General features: G+C 39.0%; 1 protein-coding gene across 4 annotated transcripts in view; it reads right to left on the bottom strand.

Moving 5' to 3' along the window:
- Positions 1-20268, bottom strand: part of MITF (microphthalmia-associated transcription factor) — a 211317-nt gene that overhangs the window by 52964 nt on the left and 138085 nt on the right. The window lies entirely within an intron of this gene.

The raw sequence follows: 20268 nt of genomic DNA, 5'->3' as shown, positions 1-20268 counted from the left end.
AAAGACAACTGGAACATCCCCACGGTGGCATGCAAAGAAGCTAACCTAACGAATTGGTGATGACCAGCTTCTTGTGAGCTCTCCAGTTGGGATGGGCCTTATTCTTTTACTTCCCTTAAATGTTCCCTCCTCTACTGTTAATTTCTAAAGTTAGTGCAGAATGATATAACAGCCATCTTCTTGCCCACTAGATTGGAAAAGCAATCAAAATATTGCCATGTTTGCTTTGGATTAAATATTGGAGACAACAATAAGGTCCATAGGTTCCCCTCTCCAGACTCATTCCCCTCTCTCCCTCCCAAGAGGAATCTGTTACCCAGAATTTGCTGTGTATCCACCCAATCCACGTTTTTATACATTTACAACGTAGCATCTATAAAGTACCTATGTTATTTTCTGTGATTTTCTTTTAAAGTTACATTATTGTTGACCATACATATGTTTGACTATATGATTTTTTTAAGAATAATGATTTTGTTATGTTTTTTAAAGTGAAACTATTTTTTTAACTGTAAATTTTTTAAAAAAAATCTAACATCCAGTAATGTTTTTTAAGAAATTGAGGGGGGAAGATGGTAAAAAGGGAAATACTAGTGTGAAAACTCATGCCAAATAAAAGAGTGATATATGATGTAAAAGGTTTTTTTTGTTTTGTCTTGTTTTTGTATTCTATCTGGCAAAGTAGAAAATGGAAACCATTCTTTACTTTTCAACTGCACTGGAGACAGGGAGAAGACATCCCTATGCCCAAGGAGAGCACTGACCCTTCTGGAATGTTTTCTTGCTGTTTAAAATGGAATGAAATTGAGCCACGCCCCTGGAGTTAATTGGTTGACCCAACCAATGATTTTGAGAACATTTTTGTTATCTTTCTGTCTCATGTATTCAACCTGGATTCTACAGCAAAACCAGAAGGCAAAGGGTGAGGGAAACCCTGCAAGACCACCCACAAAAGAGTTTTAGAAGGAAAAAAGACCTGGATATTTTGGTTTACTTCCTTCGTTCTTAAAATAAAACCATTAAAATAATAGATAAACCATTTCCTTCCTCCTTTCAAAAATAAGTTTTAATGTTTACTATTTTTAAGACTCTTTGGAGTTTGAGAAATTCTTTGATGTCAGCTGAAATACTTTTTTCTTCTGTGTTCATACAGAAACTGCTCATTCTCAAGAGCAATGACTGTGTTTTGGAGGGTTTGCCCTTGTACATTTAAAAGATACATGGGGAGATGAGTGGTCTGGGGAAAACCCACTGCTAGAAGGGAGAGTCAAAGATCAAAGCTTAGTTAAAGCAGATGGTTTCCCAAAAGTTAACAGTGCTCAAAACTGCCAGAGACAGACAGGCTGGGTCTCCTGTCTGAAATCAAAGGTAATTTCAAATACAAGTTTTGGGACTATAATAAAAGCCACTAGACTGGGAATAGAGGAAGATACTTCATCCAACTTATGGACTAATTTCATCCACATAATCTCAAAGTTGTCCCTCATGCATCTCTCCCCAGTAGAATGCAACCTTCATAAAAGAAGGATCTTTGTTTTTGTTTATTTGCTTGTTTTGCTATAGTATCCCCAGTACCTATAACAATGCCTGGCACATAGATACTCAACAGAATTGTGTTGCATTAGTGAATCAATGATTCATTTATATATCCAACCCAGTTTGACCCACAGGGCTCCATTTCTAAATACAACCAGACTTTTTCATCCAGTGGTTCAAGAGAGATCATACACAGGAAAGTTTGGGACACAGAAAATAGGAGTTCCAGAGACCAATCGACTATTTAAGTTATATCTCAAGTTTGAATCCCTTTCATTCTTCAGTACTGAGGGTACCACAGCGTAGTGATTAGGAACACAAGATTACTGAGGGAAGGTGGGGTCAGCGAGAGGATCAAATTCTACCTCCATTACTCTTAACTGTGTGGCCTTGGGCAAGTTGTGAGACCACTCTTCAAGCAAAACAGGAATTAATGGTGCCTACCTCACGTTGACAATGTTAAGTACCTAATGGGACGATTTACATAAAGTGTTTCACAGTGGCCAGCATATATTAAGTAACCAATCTTTAAAAGCTGCTATTTTTATTGTGTATGTGTGGTCAAAGAAGTAAAAAGATGTGTGTTGATAGCTCCTTTTGCAACCTGTAGACTGTTGGGTATGTAGACTGTCATACCCAACAGTCTACAGGTTGCCAGTCTCTGTTTTGGATGCTCTCCATTTGGGAATCTTATAAAATAAGCAAACAAAACCCAACCACCTTTCTCCTGGAAGAATTTCTACAATCCACTTCAAATCTACCAGGGTTTTACCAGTCTGTGACAAGTACACTGAAGTCACTTCCTAAATTTTAAATAACTACAGCATTAAAGACCATATAAAGTAAGACTAGGAAAAAGTTAAAGATTATACAAATGCATTTGTTCGTAACTCGTTCCTCAGCTATTTGGGAAAATTCTGAAATGCCTCACACAAATTACCTTAAGAGAAAGACACTAGTAGAATGCCAAATCATGGCATTTGTTAACCAGAGCAATAAAGCAAAGTTTCAGTTTTACCTCTCTAAAGACTGACATCATATACACAACTATTACCCATTACATTTTACTACAAAAAAATAAAAAAAACAAATTGGAGGGCAGACACTACCCAACTGCAAAACTTACTAGTAATTGTGACAGAGTGTACTGATGTCAATATAGACAAATAGATCCGTGGGACAGTACAGAGTCCAGAAATAGATGAACACATATGATAAACTGATTATTTGTTTGTGTGTTTGTTTGGTTTTTTGTTATTATGATCAACTGATTTTTGACAAAGGTATAAAGGCAATGAATAGGAGAAAGGATAGTCTTTTCAACAAATGATGCTGGAACTACTGAACATCCATATGTAAAAAGGAGACTTTATCCATATCTTACAACATATACAAAAATTAACTCAAAATAATCATAAAACCTAAAACTATAAAACTTCTAAAAGAAAACAACAGAAAATCCTTATGACCTTAGGTTAGGGAAAGAGCTCTTAAATATGACACTGAAATTATGATTAATAAAAGAATAAATTAACAGATTGGGGGGCTTCATCAAAATTTAAAATTTCTGCTCTTCAAAAGACATTGTTAATAAAATGAAAAGACAAGCCACAAACTGGGAGAAAATATTTGCAAAGTATATGCTTGTATTTGATAGATCCAGAACAATTTTAAAAACTCTCAAAACAAGGGGGGAGAGGGAGGTGGGAGGGAGGTTTCGGTGATGGGACACAATAACTAACTACATTGTATATTGACAAAATAAAAAAATAAATTAAAAAAAAAGTTTAAAGCTTTAAAAAAAAAAACTCTCAAAACAAGGGGGGAGAGGGAGGTGGAAGGGAGGTTTCGGTGATGGGACACAATAACTAACTACATTGTATATTGACAAAATAAAAAAATAAATTAAAAAAAAAGTTTAAAGCTTTAAAAAAAAAAACTCTCAAAACACATAAGACAAACAACCCAATTAAAAACTGGGGAGATGATTTGCATTGACACTTCAGCAAAAGAAGATATGTAGATGGCAAATAGGCGTATGAGAAGATGTTATACTTCATCACTTATTATGGAAATGCAAATTAAAACCACAATGAGATGTACTACACAACCACCGGTATTCAAACTTATCAGAAAATTAAAAAGACTGACCATACCAAGAGTTGGAGAAGAAGGAAATGAAACTCTCAAACATTGCTGGTGAGAATATGAAATGGTAAAGCCACTTTAGAAAAAAGCTTGGCACTTTTTTATAAAGTTAATGCCCACTGTACAATTCAGTTGTTCCACTCCCAGGTATTCACCCAAAAGACTAATAGAATGCATCCATACAAAGACCTTTGCACAAATGTTCACAAGAGCTTTATTTACCATATTCCAAGACTAGAAACAACCCCAAATGACCATCAAAATGTGAATGGATAAACAAATTGATATATCTATAAAAAGAATACTACCTAGCAATATAAAGGAATGAGACATTGATACATGCCCAACATGGCTGATGTCAAATTAATTATGCTGAGTGAAAGAAGCCAGACCCCTCCCCCCCAAAAGTACATATTATATGAATCTATATTTATTAAACTCTAAAAAATACAAATTAATCTATAGTGACAGAAATCAAATCAGTGGTTGCTGGCAGACGAGGTGGGTAGGGCTGAGCTGGGAGGGAAGAAGGAGTTGTGAAGAGGCACAAAGATATGTTCATTATTTTGATTGTGGTGATCATTTCACAGAGGAATAATATGTCAAAATCTATCAAGTTACACACTTTAAACATGTGCAGTTTACTGTATATCAGTGATGCCTCAATAAAGCTGTTTACAAAAATAACCACAATAATTAGTGGTTATTGAAAGTGTACTATAAATGTGCTGTGCTACCATTTCAATGAATTGTCTCACGTTTTCTCACCAGCTGGGGAGGTAGGTATTCTTTACTCCCATTTTGCAGAGGAGTGAAGAGAGGAAGACATCACTTGTCAACTAAGAGTTCTTTTCTCTCTCAATAATCAACTCTGCATCATACTGACCACTTAATATATACCAGAGACTGTCCTCACAGCCAGGGACATGCAAGATGTGGAAACCATGTGGTCCTACTGTCTGTCATGTTACTTAGAATCTACAAGGGTAGAAAGAATAAACTGATAAGGACTATAAGTGGAATACAAGCAAAAGTCAATGAAGGAGGTAGGTAGAGAAAGGAGGGGAGAGAGATGGAGGGAAGAGGAAGGGTCAAGGTACATTTTACACAGAAGGCGATGTTAGGGCTGGGCCTTTTTGGTTGGACAGGATTTGGCTAAGAATAGATGGAGACAGAAGGACACACCCGAAGAAGACACATGGAGCAAATTCTCAGTATTTCTGCTATTTTTCATGCTGGTCAGTATCTGGGAAGGGCAAATACATAAAATCTAAAACTGGTAAAACATTTCAGTTCTTCTTGAGTCTTCTGTATGATTAGATTGTAAGACTGTTAAGAGGCAGTGAAGTGTCATTTTTTAACTATCATTTATATTTTGTCTCTTTTGTTCATTACTGTATCCTCAGTGCCTGGCACCCTGCTTGGCACACAGTAAGCACTAAACAAATATTTGCAAAATGAAGAATAAATAAAAATTCCAGAGAGTACGAAAGGAGACAATAATTAATAAATAATCATGGACAATACTGCATCAAACCAGTCATGACAAGTTGTTTCTAGAGTTTTTCATTCAAAATTTGTAGTAATAATAGAAACTATTAATATTAACTGAGTGCTTATCTTTTTGCATGCATCTCATATAGTCCTCCAACCATCTTATGTTATCATTATTGCCTTTTTGCCGATGGGAAAACAGAGGCTATGGGACATTGAGTAATTTTGCTCCCATGATCACACATCTGGGCAGCACACGTGGCAGCGGCAGAATGAGAACTCTGGCAATCTGATTCCAGTCCCTTCTGCTCACATGCTGCCAACGCACCTCCCAAGCCAAGGCAGAGTGAGAAGCTTTGACTTCTAGAAGTGACTTGAGTTTCTGAATTCCAGCTCCAGTGGATACCAGAAAGGATCACTGAGTCTCAATTAGTTGGCAACTCAACAGCATCCCCCCTGATGATCACTGATTTTTTTTAAAAAAGGCCACATTAAGAAGCCACCTGTAACAAGACTCATGCTTGATGTAGGTAATGAAATTAGCTACCCTTTGAGATGATGATCCTAGTTGCTTTATCATCTAAGAGATTTTTATGGTAGTTAAAATGGATTTAGGCTCAAGGCCTCCCCAGTCCACACTCTCTTACCTACACCCCATCAAGAATATCAATCTCCGGGCCGACCCGGTGGTGCACTGGATAGTGCGCCGCTTGGGAAGCGCGGCGGCGCTCCCACCCGAGGGTTCGGATCCCACATGCGGACCGGTTCCCGCTCACTGGTTGAGCGAGGCACGGGAGCAACACCGAGGGTTGCGATCCTGTTGCCGGTCCCCGGTCCGGTACAGGGGCAACACTGAGGGTTGCGATCCGTTGCCGGACACGGAAAAAGACAAAAAAAAAAAAAGAATATCAATCTCCAAGATGGTTGGTCAAGGTCAGAAGCAGGTCTCTGTGCGGGATAGATTGCCCCAGGTCTCAGACCACAGAACAGAGTACAATCAATAGGCCAACAGACAAAAAAGACCCATGATCTTGAACTCCACGATCCAATATTCTAAACCAGACTTTGCTTACCATCTGAAGGCACTGGGCATTTTTTAAAAATACAGAATACAAGGCCACTCCTACACTCCAGGTCTAGGCCTACCTATCTTTACTTTTAAAAGCTCGCCAGGGTATTCCAAAGATTACCCAGTTTGGAAATCACTATTCTCAACCACAAACTAGACCCACATCATAAAGAAAAACTGTTCTTATAATGCACATTGAATTTTCATCTTTATGGCTTCAGAATAATTAAAACTAAAACCCATAAAATACAGTTAACTTAAAAGGGATATCTAGTTCCTAAACTTGTTGATGACACAGAGTCCATAGTTTAAATTTCTATAAACAAAATTGAAAATAATAAAACATGATAAAAAAAATACCATTACTGCATTCTTTTAATTACCACGTATTTTTGTAAAACAAAATTAAAACAAAGTAATTTATTTTAAAATTTAAAAAAACTCCATTTGGGTTATTTTTGCTTTTTACCATAAAAATAATTAAGTATACATTAAAATGTTTCAGAGGCAATTCTAACTAAATATGATGAACTGCCAGTAACCAAGTCAAAAGACAAGTTAACAACCAAGTCAAAGACCAAGAATTGAATTCTCAGTGTTCCAGAGGTTATGAGTGTAACTAAAGACTGAACAGTAATTAAAAGTAGTATTTTTGTCTTAAGATCAAACCAGCATCACACATTAAAAAGAAAAAAAGAGCCTCAGGCTAGTTTTCAAAGGAGTCTATTTTATACCAGAATAACCTATTATCTATCTGTTTAATGCTTCATGTGGAGAAAAATATAAATCATCCACACAAGCCCAATGGACATCTATATCATTCAATCATAAAAAACAAGACGTAAAGAATGAGTCGTGAATTAAAATGCAATTTCATTCAATAAGTATTTATTGAGTCCATAGTATGTCCCTGTATTCTTCTAGGTCCTGGAGACCCAATAGTAAGCCAAACAGACCATGAAGTACAAACTGAGCTTTAAGTATAAATATATTAAATATGGCGTTAGCTGTCAAAACCTATGAGTTTATGTAAATGGAAAAAAATGAGAAAGCATAAGAGATGATAATAATATCCACCACTGAAGAAACAAAAGTAAAACTAAAGAAAGAAGCAACCACGTACCTTGAATGTATTTCTTCCTAGGACATAGTATGACTCCAATATAAGAAGTCTCAGTCCCACTGGTAGCCACCTCTCCATTTCTATTTTCACCAAACATGGTGGACACAATCTAGAAGTAAGGTTCCCTCTCCAACGCCAGCTTGATTAGGGCCACAACCCCATTTCCAATGTAAAGCAAACAGCCGTATAGCAAATGACAGTGCTACTACCATCTGCCCCCGACTTTGCCTGACTGGGCCAGGGCTCCACCTTCCTCTACTATTCCTATGCAGGCCCTGAGTCCAGGACAACTCCAAGTAGTGACACTTCCACTTGCAAGGTTGGCACATGCTGGGGTACATGGGTCAGTTAATCGCCTACGGCACAAGAGCCCTCCGTGACATAGAGATGGAGGGCTACACTCAGATGGGACACTACACCATGTCTTGGAGACTCAGGGTACTGCCCAGGTTTTTCTGTGGATCTCTGAATTAGGTAAGCGAAGACATTTTAAATGCCCGTTTTCAGAATTTACTTTGTTAATTAATTTCCTTATCTGGTTACAACTTATGCAGAAGTATGAAGCCACTCAGAAGATGGGACCAGTTGTTCTGCCTCAAACATATGATTAGACCATGGCCATTGGGGGGAAAATAAGCAATAGAGAATATCTGTGGGCACAGACTATTCATGCTAAAGAAGTGCACTCTGACAAAGACAGCCTTAAAGAAAACTGAACCACGCTGTTGGAAAAGAGACAGAAAATCAGCAGGAGGGTAGTCAGGGATGCAGTGGTTGAAAACTTGGGTTAAGTTGAAAAGACTGTGCTCAAATCCATGAAACTTATCTAAATCTTGGCAAATGGAAATGGCAAAATCTTATAAAAAACATAATTTGTTTTTTTTTTAAAGAGCCAAAACACTTGGATTATTAAAAAACATTATCCATATTTAGAAAAAAGGCTCTAAATGAAGCAAAACTCTACTAATTTTAACAGAGATAGAGGTAAAGTCTGACTAGAGATGTATCAGATTTTTTAAAAATAACATTGGTTTATATTGCTGCTCATTTGGTTAAAAAGCCATTCCTTTTATCTAGCTGGCCAGGGAGTATACTGCTTGAAATTACAACCAACACCCAAGTCATGGGCATATAAAAAGTTGTACTGTAGCAGCTTTCATCCAAAGAGCTCAGTATACTTCACACATAGCTCATCCCATTCTCACAGGTTTTTTGGTTTGTTTGTTTGTTTGTTTTTTAATTTTAATTGAAAACAACATTTCTGGGGAGACGTTCAAAAGATGGCTTCTGGTGCTTAATGTATTGCAAAACTGTTTTCCCCCTCTAGGTATTACTTTTCCAGGTAAATTCTTCTAAGATTAACAGGTAACAAATTCAGGAATTTCATAAAGTCACATCTCTAAAACAGACACTGTACAATCATTTTCTGTACCATCCATCTATCTCATTTTCCCTGAACGACCACTTCCCCCCTTTATTTGCCTTAATTATGTTACTTTTGTTCTTCAGCAAATCTTCTAGTCAAATATTCCCCAAGTATTCAAAACATAACTACTTCTAAATATTTGGACCCACACTGCTTCCTCCTTAATGAAGAAAGGGCTGCCTGTGAGCTTCCATCTGCCCTTTTTTACCCTATTCTATCAGCTTTTGTCAACTCCGGCTCAAAAAGAAGGTCGCTGGTTTGCCAAGTGTCAGCCAGTGTCACCTCATGAGTCAATCAGGATGAGCACAAAGAACAGAGATGTGGGAGGTGTTTGGTTAAACAGAGCCAGGAAGGAGGAGGAGAAACTTGGGTAATTGTACCACACATTGTAGGCACAGCTAATTAGACCTCTCAAACCCATTTTGTGCAAGCTGGGTTACAGACCCCTCATATGCAGACTGTGTCACAGACCCTTCACATGCAGGTCACAAGCTAGGTAATTGGAGAAAGATCCTGGGAGCCACTAACAAGGATGAAATGCTTCATTTGGATGTGAGCTCAGTCCCCAGCCTCCTCAGCAGCAGCAGTTTACAGAAGCCTCCAGCAGCAGCAGTGGCCTGGTGGACTCTCGCAGGCAGCAGTGGTGGCAGAGGCCTCCGCGTGGCCCTCCTCACCCCAGGGGACACTGTGGATCAGAGCCATTTGTCCTTTATGCTTAAGTCAGATAACCCAGGGACACCTGGGTGCAAGTCAGATAACCAAGGAACACCTGGCATGCATGCGCAATTACATCAGACATTAACCAAGAAACACCTGGGTGCACGTGAGCAATTAACATATTGACATTATACAGGCTAGGTCATGCTCAGCAAGATTCCAAACATCTGAGGGAGCCTGACAATTTATTTCAATTTCCTTACACATACTTTGATTGTGGGAGAGAGAGGGAGGGAGGGGGGGAGGGAGGAAGAGAGAGGGGGGAGAGAAGGTTTAGAAACAGGGGAACACAGTCAGGAACAACAGAAAAGTATCACAATTTTTTAAATTTTAATGGTGAAAGGTTATTATTGATGCGAAAATAGACGAGCTGCAGCAGGGCTAGGTGAGAAGAGTGTTAGCTGGATGCAGAGGAGAGTCACCCACCCACTGAGTGACCTGCTTCCGGCCTTCAGCTCGCACTAGCACCCACCATTACCATCTCTAAAAATCTGTCATTTTCCCTCCCCCTCCCCCTTGGCAGTAATGGGCTGGGCGGGGGGACATTCATAAGTTACTTTTAGCAAGTCTTTTTTGATTCATCAAATCTGAGGGTGGGAGGGGACAGAAGTAGAAAGTGTAGAAATGGCTTTTAAAGGGGGAGTCTCTGAAAATATTTGTTTGCTTTGTAGTCATGTCCCCAGGCAGAACCCCAAAAAACAGACACCACTCAGAGGTAACTGAAGCCTAAAGCCAGTGGCCCTTAATTACATTCCTCTCTGAAGGTGGCTGCATTGTTTTAAATTTTTGCCTGGAATTGATTTGTCTAGAAATTCAGGTCTCCTGATATAACAGTTTAGCCAGTCCTGAGAGGACATTATTCTCAGGAATATTTTCTCCAAGTGGGATTTGGGACACATGTTCATGTTCTTGTGCCCAGGGAGGCATAGGCTGTATCTGAGCTGGTGTCTTCTGCAGAGCTAAGGTGAACCCACTGTCAGAGGATGGAATGATACTCCCCCCCGCTGAGAATCCTTCTCAGGGCCATCTGCCCCCATCAGTTCAGAGAGGTGTCACAGGTTCACATTCTCTCTACATACAGCAGACTGCACTGTTTAAAACTCAAGTCTGGCTAACCCAGCCCACACCTTTCCATGGCTTCCCATTGCTCTTGGGATAAAGACAGGAATCCTTAAGATGGTCTCCATGGCCCTGGGTGCTCTGGCCCCTGCCACCTTCTGGCTTTGCACCCTCGCTCTCCACACGCAACCAACCACCCAGACTTCACTTCTTTCTCCCAGGAGCTGCCGAGCCCTCCGACACCACAGAGCCTGGGCACTTTTCTTTACCCTCTGAAATGTTCTCTCACCACAATCATCGCATGGTTATCACCTGCACTCCCTTCAGCTCCAGGATCACTTACCCAGAGAACTCTCCCCTGCACAAACTCTTCCCCCCTCCTTTGCTATGTACTCCCAGAGAACCTTCTTTCTTTCCTTCATAGCACTTACTATAGACTTGATTATCCATTCACCTTTTTGGGGTGGTGGTGCGGAGACTGTGTGACTAAGTGTCCATCTCCCTTCTTAATGCTAAGCCCCAGGAGAACAAAGATCTTGTGTGTGTCTGCTCACCATTAGATCCCTAATACACAGATGCTCAATAACTATTTGTCTAATAAATGAATGAATATATGCTCGCTTCCATTTCCTCTCTGTCCATTCATTCAGCAAATAAGCAGCTCCACCCATCCCCCTCCACACTCCCAAACCTGCTCTTTCAAAGTCACAGTGACCACCCCAATCCAATGGACGCTTTTCAATCCTTAACTTCCTGGACTTATATACCGTATCTACAATTGATCAGTTGTTCTTCCTCCTCAAAACCTTTCTGCCAAATCAGGTTCCCCAAGCTTTGTTCCTTGTCTTTTGCATCTCTTCAAACATTTCCCCCCTCTGTCCTACACTCTACTGGTGTGTTCCAGAGTTCTTCTCAAGATTCACATCCTCTCTACAGCACTCTCTCTCTGGTAACCAAACACTCTCCTGGCCTAAAATACTTACTATATCACTGAGTCCCAAACTTGTAGCTGAAGTTCAGATTTAGTTCTAGAAGCAAATAGATCTCCCTATCCTGGTCACAAGACCTGTGCCTATCTCTCCAGCCTCTCTCCTTACCATGATCCCTTTTGCTGTCTCACCTCCAGCAAGACCAGCCTTCTCTTTGTTCTTTGCTCTCATCTACCACTGGGCCTTTGCACATGCAGTTCCTTCTTCCTGAAACACTCTTCCCACATCCCTTCACCAAATTAAAGTCTACTTACTTTTCAGATCCCAGGACAGGTGAACATAGCAAAGACTTCTCTTACTCTTTACATCAGACCTTCCCAGCACCAGCTTCTATAGCACTGTGCCCCTCTCCTGTCTGGTACCTGTCAAAGCTGCAACTGCATGTTCATTTCTATGAGTATTTGATAAACATTTGCATCCTCTATTAGCACTGAGTGCCACAAGGGCACATAAAAAGATGTTGGTCATTGTATCCTCAAACCAAAAATATTGCCTTGTAGTTGTTGGCACTCAATAAATATTTGTTTTAGGGCTGGCCCGTGGCTCACTTGGCAGAGTGTGGTGCTGATAACACCAAGGACACGGGTTCAGATCCCTATATAGGGATGGCCAGTTAGCTCACTTGGGAGAGCGTGGTGCTGACAACACCAAGTCAAGGGTTAAGATCCCTTTACCGGTCATCTTTAAAAAAAAATAATAATAATAAATAAATAAAATAAAATAAAATAAATAAATAAATATTTGTTTTATATATTAACTCTTGCTCAGCATCTTTGTAAGAATCAGTTCAGAATAATCATGAATAGTACAGGCTGTCAATCAAGTACACTTGACTTTGTTAGTTCATTCATTCATTCACGCTCATTCATTTACTTATTAATTCAATAGGTATTAACTTACGAGGACTTACTATAATTAGACACAACATAAAATGCCCAGGATACAGAGGTGAACAAAAGAGATATAATCCCAACTCTCAAAGAGTTGAATCCTGGGTGGGTCTACTACTTATTAGCCATGCACATAGGCAGCAGTCAGAGAACATTCTCTATAAAAGTCCAGAGAGGGGTTATTTTCAGCTTTGTGGGTTGAGGTCTCTGTTGTACTACTCAAATGTAGTGTGAAAGCAACCACAGACGGTATGAAAATGAATGAACATCAATGACTGTATTCTAATAAAACTTTACCAAAACACTCAAGAGGCAGGATTTGGCCCATAAATATTGTTTGCCAGCTCCTGTTTAGACCAATTTTTTTTTAGCACTGTTTCTTTTTTAGTATCATTATTATTTTAATTTATCAATATACAACATAGTTGATTTCATGTCCCTTTACCAATTCCTCCTTTTCCTCCCTCCCTCTCCCCCCTCCCCCATCAACATCATATCCGTTCACTTGTCTTAACGATTTCTTAATCTCTATGACACTTAGTTTTCTTCTATGTGAAATGTATATAGTATGATGCCTTTTCCTTCTCCTTTTCATCTAACAAGTTTCCATTCACTTTACTCCTTAATTTTTTTCTTAACCAGTGCTTTCTTCTTATGTCTTCTGAGACTTCTGGAGTCAATGCTTTCATCATTTATTCCCAAATCATTTTGATGGCCTCCTCACCTCCAAAGGCATTCCTCTAAAGCTCACGCCCCACCTCCACCAACTCCCAGAGCAGTCTACCTGGACGTTCCCCTCCTTCTCTAAAAGGAAAATCAGTGAACACACAAATGGAAACAAAAGCAAACCCATGCCATCTGTGGCTACCCAACACCAGTTGCCTCAGATCCAAGCTCCTGGCCCCTGCTCACCTGTCCAGCTTCACTTAGAACACTCTCCCACTTTCGTCTGCTACTACCTTGCATTTCTCTTCTTCACACCAAAATCTGGAATAAGTATTGTGGATTTATTCCTCTCCTCCTGCTTTTCTTCATGCCATGCTCCCTTATTCGAGTCTTTTGGGTCTAACCCTACTTATTCTTCATTTCCACTCAACATTAACCCCTCCAGGCACATGTCCCTAAGCCTCTGAGGCTGGACTGCACTTCTGCTGTGTGCCCACAGCACCTCCCCACAAGGAAGACCAACTGCCTTCGGCATTGGAGAAGTAAAAATCTCACTGGTAGAAGGGCTAAATAGTACTAGCTAATACTTAGAGTGCTTTCCTGCTTGTCCTTCAAGACTGCTCAAAGGAACCATGTCAGGAGTTGTGCTATGTCTTTTACATACACTAATTCATTTCGTTAGCACAGCTCTGAGGTTGGTTGAGGTGTTTCTGCTCTAACTCCATCTATACTGTCCTGAAAAGCATCATGTTCTACAAAAATTACATACTATGAATAACAGGCACATAGGAGAAAAGGAAGGTTAGGGGCAGACCCCTCAAAACCTATGGATCTTTGTAACCAGAGCATAATAACAATAATCAGTAAACCCTAATTCAACATCAGCTGGTTAAATTTCTACTGGTGTCTGCAGCCAGCATCACAGACAGCCTTAGACCCTCAGACTCCTCTCTCAAAATGGAAATCGTGAATGTCAAATGCTTCTAAATGTTGATCATTCTTAAAAATTAACATCTGATCCTAGCTGTAGCCTTCTTTATGAGTGCACTGTGCTAACACACAGAGCAATGTCTTTGCAGCTGAGGCTTCTGCACCCTCAGCTTCTCCAGAGAGTGGAGCAGGTGGAAAGCCAAGCAGTTCTGGACGCCCAAATCCCACTAAACCTGCAGAGGAGCAGACGCAGTGTAGGTATTTAGCTTGTTTTTCTTAAGGTCATTATCAATGGTTAAGGCTTTTCTCTTCAAACATGATAAAGCTTGCTCCAGACTACTTCAAACATTAACATGCTGTGGAAAATGAACCAAAAAGAATTCCATGTTATGCTGACAAACTTTATTTACCAATAACATTTGAGGGATTCACATTTTAAAAACATACTGCAACAGAATAGGGTTTGATTATTTTACAGATGAGGAGACTAAGGTTTAAACTAAAGACTAAGTCCCCTGCCCAAGATGATCTAAGGACAGAGCTAGGATTCAAAGACAGGCTATATAATCCAGATCTGTGCATTTAAGGAAGGTAAGAAGGCAGGAAGGAGGAAGGGAGAGAGGGAAAGAGACAGGGAAGGAAGGAGGAAAAGGTGGGGGAGATGTTATCATTTATAAAGGTATTTGTCCAAGGGGGAAAAAAAGAGGCAAAGATGAAAGATCACCAAACAAGGAAAGCCTTTGAAAGAAAACAATCAACACACACACACACACACACACACACACCCCACATTCCCTCTTAAGGAGAGAATTTAAATCAGTATTAATATGTAAACGGAAAGAAAGAGAGCATAATATATATAGAAGTAAATCACATTTTAAATCCCCCTTCTCCTATACTCATTCTCACCAACCAGACATAAACAAACATTCTTAGCCTCTATTTGTTTTCTGCTTAACAAAGGAAAGAAAATGAAGGCCACAGAACATTCTGTGACCACAAATTGTGTCAGAGATTAATTTTAATATTAGCTATTTAGTAAACCTGAGAATAAAATATTTTAAATGGATTTTAAGATGTTTGTGTAAATAAACCCGTGGCACGCCTCCATCCTCTATTCCTCATAAGTCTGTGCTCAATTCCTGCTTAAAAGGCCTTCTGGAAAGTCTCAGAAATGCATAGTGATAGCCAGGATTAATATTATTATTATAACTAGAAAAACACATTTAGACAAAAAAATAGATGATCTAAATAACAATAAAAGAGGTTTTGCAACTCACCTGCTGCCACCCTCAAGGAGAAACTGGTGACTTGAGCTACAGTGGAACCATAAGTAACATGTACACTGAGGCTCTTTATCATGACAACTGCTCTGTGTATCTAGTACTGAAAACAAACCCAATGTTTCTTTCAAGGGCTTTGAAAGTCCTTTGTTGCCTTCATCTTATCAGTGATCTGTAGGTGGGCGTCTCTCAAGGAAAAAGGAGACAGTGCATTGAATGTCAGAGCTAGGAGGGAAGTCTGTGACTTCTCAGATTCAGAGATCAAGCCACAGAGAGGCAGCAACTCCCCCAAGGTCACGCTACAGATCCACGCAGAGGCCCAGTATACTATGTTTGTATGCTTGATTTCACAGCCGCCGTATCAGTTGTAAAATGGTCAACTTTGCAAGATCAGTTGAAGGGAATGACCTTTGGTCTTATCTCAAGATAGTATATATCATTGAAGTAAGATAAATGGTTTAATAGCAAAAATAAAGGTCAGCAAGTAGTTAGTATTGACTACAGAACATTCAAGGTGACCTGTTTCTAAAAGGTAAAAAATAAAAAGGAAAATAAATAAATAAATAAATAGAAAGATTAAACTTGTACATAAATTACAAGAGATGGGGGTCAGGGTAGGACAATAGGATCTTAGACCAAAAAAAAAAAAAAAAAAACTGACGTATCATGAAAGGAAGAAGTCAGGTAATTCCAAAGCTACTGAGTCAAAACACTTAGAGACTAAATAAAAATGATTATGCAATTTGATCAGCAATAAAAGCTCTCTGAACACAGATCATTTGTTTCCATCAGTTGACTGGTTCTGTAATGTGGGTCCTGGAGCTTGGGGTAAGAGGCCGAGATTAAACATATCTGGAACCTCTACTTGCCTAAAAATAATAATGCTTTAAAACTCTCTGTACTTTCTGCTCAATTTCTCTGCAAAACTAAAACTTCTATAAAAATAAAAACAAAATTTAATTCAAATGAGATGATGAAATCTTATCTTAGAAATTAAACTTACTTCACCAAGAAAAAAAAAAGGTGAACAGTTAATTAAACTCATGTATGGTCACTTAGATTTAACCTGAGTTCCAAAACTGAAATTGTTGGCTTCTCAATTGTAAGTGAAAGTTCAATTTCAGAATCAGGGATCATTTGGGTAACCTGATGCCTATTAGTTTTTCTTGAAAATTTAACCCCAATTTTTACCACTTTCCCCAGAATTTTCCATAAGTAAGGATTTAATTATTGCCTAATGTGGCTGTCAATCATCAAAGCAACTTCTAAGACTTTTAAGTAATGGGTACAATTTGGGGGGTGTTAAAAACAATAGCCAAGCATCCCACTATCTTCCTATCCCCAAAATAATTACTGTTAGGGTAACCTGTGTAGCCAGACAGGTTTTTTTTTTTTTTTTTAAAGATGACCAGTAAGGGGATCTTAACCCTTGACTTGGTGTTGTCAGCACCACGCTCAACCAGTGAACTAACCGGCCATCCCTATATAGGATCCGAACCCGGGGCCTTGGTGTTCTCAGCACCGCGCTCTCCCAAGTGAGCCACGGGCCGGCCCTTAGCCAGACAGTTTTTAAAAATAAAAATTCCTTGCTGCTGAAATGTAATTCAACAGCAATTGATTAAAAGAATCTTCATATATCCCATACACCTCTAGAGAAATTAATTCTAGATCATAGGTAGAATCAACTTTCCTTACCTTTTGCCACGGCAGTAACCTTTTAGTCATTTCTCAAGAACCCATTATGTGGTTCAATCACTGTGGACTGTGTGTGTCTCTGGTTGAAATGCTGATGACAGCGATCAGCATTTGTAAGTACTGTGCAAGCATCATGCTACTTCTCACAACAGCCCTATGAACTAGGAACTTTTCTCATCCCTGTGAGGCAGGCAGACAAGGGAATTGAGGTTAAGACAGGATTTGGACACTGCCCATCTAACTCCAGAGCCATGTCCTTAAGTACATACTAGGGTACTTCAAAAAGTTCGTGGAAAAATAAAATCAAAAGATAATTTGAATGTTTCTAAGAACTTTTTGATGATCCCCTGTATACTGCAACCAGACAGCACCTGGAGCACATAATCAAATGCCTCTAAGGGAGGAGTTTTTTGAATAAATCTTAGTTGAACAATGGAAACCCTAACAGAAAAGCAAAGCAGGTCTAGGAAACAAGGTTCATGATATGGTGCAGAAGGCCTCGGTGGGGGCGTTCTTAGGATGGTTTCTGATCTTCTGCTCTTAGTAGGTAACTATAGCATGAGGAAGGATGTAAAATGATAAGAAGGTAATAGATATCTTCTGGTGGAAGAAAAGTGCACTGCGTGGCTCACGTAGGAGCCATCCCTCCTCTAAGGCTGGAAGCGTGCTGGGTCTTTCCTGTGGAGCTTCCTAAAATGACCGTTTGTTTTATTCCAACCAGGAGGGCAGGCTGGCCACATGTGCTGGTTATACTGCCTTCAGGCAGAAAACTAATACAGAAAAACAAAAGAACACAAGAAAACACTTTCTGTTGATGTCAATGCTCCAGTGTAAAAGGCAAAGCCAAAACTATGGACACATCAGCAGAAAGACCTTTGATGTCAGAGGCTGACTGGCCAGGGCCTGTTACTCGTGAAATTACAGATGTTAGGGGCCTGCATGAAAAGGCCATTTTGTGTACCACTTAACTAACCATCCAGTTCTAAAAAAAGCATAGACTCCAAAAGTAGAATGAACTTAAATAACACTTGGTAGCTAAAAAAAAAAAAAAAAGTTTCCTAAAGCTTTCTACTTCAAAGGAGCAGGAGGAATACAGAGGATTTTTAGGACAGTGACAATACTCTGTGTGAAATTATAATGGTGGATATGTCTTTATGCATTTTTTCCAAACCCATACAATGTACAATACCAATAATGAACATAGTGTAAAGTACAGACTTTGAGTGATAATGATGTGTCAATGTAGGTTCATTGATTGCAACAAATGCACCACTCTGGAGGCGGATGTTGATAATGGGGGAGGCTGTCCACATATGGGGGCAGGGGCAATAAGGGAACTCTCTGTACCTTTTACACAGTTTTGCTGTGAACATAAAACTGCTCCCAAAAATAAAGTTTTTTTGTTTTGTTTTGTTTTGTTTTTTAAATAATTTTTAACCACTTTTAAAACTCAAATATTTCAAGGCCCTCTTTGATTAGGAGTTGCGCTTCTGGTTTTTATTGACTGTAAAAATAGAAAAAGAAATGAAATATCTGGCTTGAGTACCAATTTGTACTTTGTTTACCACAGCACCATCTACATTTATTTTAAAGAGACATATAAGTGAGGTGTATATTTAACTTACAAATATTTGTGGACAAATGGGTTCATTCACCTCTTAGAACTTCTTAAAAGACCCAGTAGTTTCTGTAGCTTAAAGTGGGAACCACTGCTCTAAAGCAATTTATTTTAGTTTCTTACTGTTGTTTTATCCTCAATTCACCTCCTCAAGATTTGATAGGATTAATCTATTTTATCAACTTTGCATAAGTATATGCATAGAATGGAACATGCCCCATGTACCAAATACCCTAAACAGCTACTGGATATTTTGCGACTAACACTGAGCAATCAAGGCAACATTTCCTCCTCCTTTCTCTTGTCAAAGTGCTTGCCTATTGTACCACTGCTGGAGATTTGCCTTATCTCTTTATTCCTTTAAAGGATCTAAGAATCCCTACAGTAAATAAACTTGGTTAGCTTCATTTGCACCTGCATTTCTCAATTTTTCTTCTTTCTCGTATAAATCAACTTCCAGGTGTCTACAGCAGTGATTCCCCAACAGGAGTATACTTTAGAATTTTCCAGAGGACTGGTAAAAAGACACAGGTTAATGGGCTCCACTTCCCAGGGTTTCTGGCTCAGTGGGTTTGGGGTAGGCACAGGGAGTTTGCATTTCTAATGAGGTCTCAGGTGATGATGCAGGGACTTCAGGTTCCAGACCACACTTTGTAAATCAAGAGCAACAAAATACTTTCTAAGGAACACCATTTGAGGTTAAGTGCTAAATACTTAAGCTTTGTGTCGAACTGAATGAAGATTTTATAATCTAAAATTAGATGTCCTTTCAGAGGTTCAACTTCTCTTTCCTATCTATGAGATATCAGTAATCCTAAGTGTCAATAGAAATAGGCACAATGACCCATATCCACAACACTGTATTATGAATTCTATCAAAATTATGCTACCTAATGAGTTGAAAAAATCTTTAGATATGTGATTTTAACACAAACCTGGAAAGCTAGTAAGAAACTGAAATCAACTTTGCAATGGTCTTGGTGTTTACTACCATACATTACTTGAAGAAAATATTAAAATAAATAATAAGCACTGAGAAAATATAGTTTCCTCCAAACTAAAAAAAATCATGCAATCTGACAACATAATGATTTTTCTTTCTGGAAGTCATAGCATGGTTTGCATTTCTGCTCTCCTGGCTTTCTTGCTTGCTGTAATTGCACAAGAATGCAACTTTATAGGCTCTTAGTATTATAGGAAGAATACATTAAATCTCTCCACTACAGCTTACTAATTCCAATATAATCAACTAGTTGTTTGCATCATGAATGACAAGTTGCCTAACAAAACATAAATTATTTTAGGTGCATTATTTCTGTTTTAATAAATGGTCAAAAATGACTATCAAAACAGAAAACGTGCGTGTCTGGTGAACAAGAAAAGGAGAGGAACTGTTTCATTGAATTGTGGGATGTGCTGAAATTTCCTAAAAATATACTGCAAGTTAACTGAGAAAAGAAACTGCCTTGGCAACATTAGCATGAATAAAAATCATACGTAAAATTCCACCAAAAGACAGTTTTCAATACCCTTCATGTTAATTAAGGTAATACTGAATGTATATGAAAGAACAACCTATGATTAACTAATCTCTTTTCCCTCGGTGTCTGTTTCACAGCAAGAAC

The sequence above is a fragment of the Galeopterus variegatus genome, unplaced genomic scaffold, assembly GCF_000696425.1.
Source record: "Galeopterus variegatus unplaced genomic scaffold, G_variegatus-3.0.2 Scaffold303, whole genome shotgun sequence".
NCBI classification, from domain to species: domain Eukaryota; kingdom Metazoa; phylum Chordata; class Mammalia; order Dermoptera; family Cynocephalidae; genus Galeopterus; species Galeopterus variegatus.
This window is presented reverse-complemented; position numbering and strand designations above follow the sequence as displayed.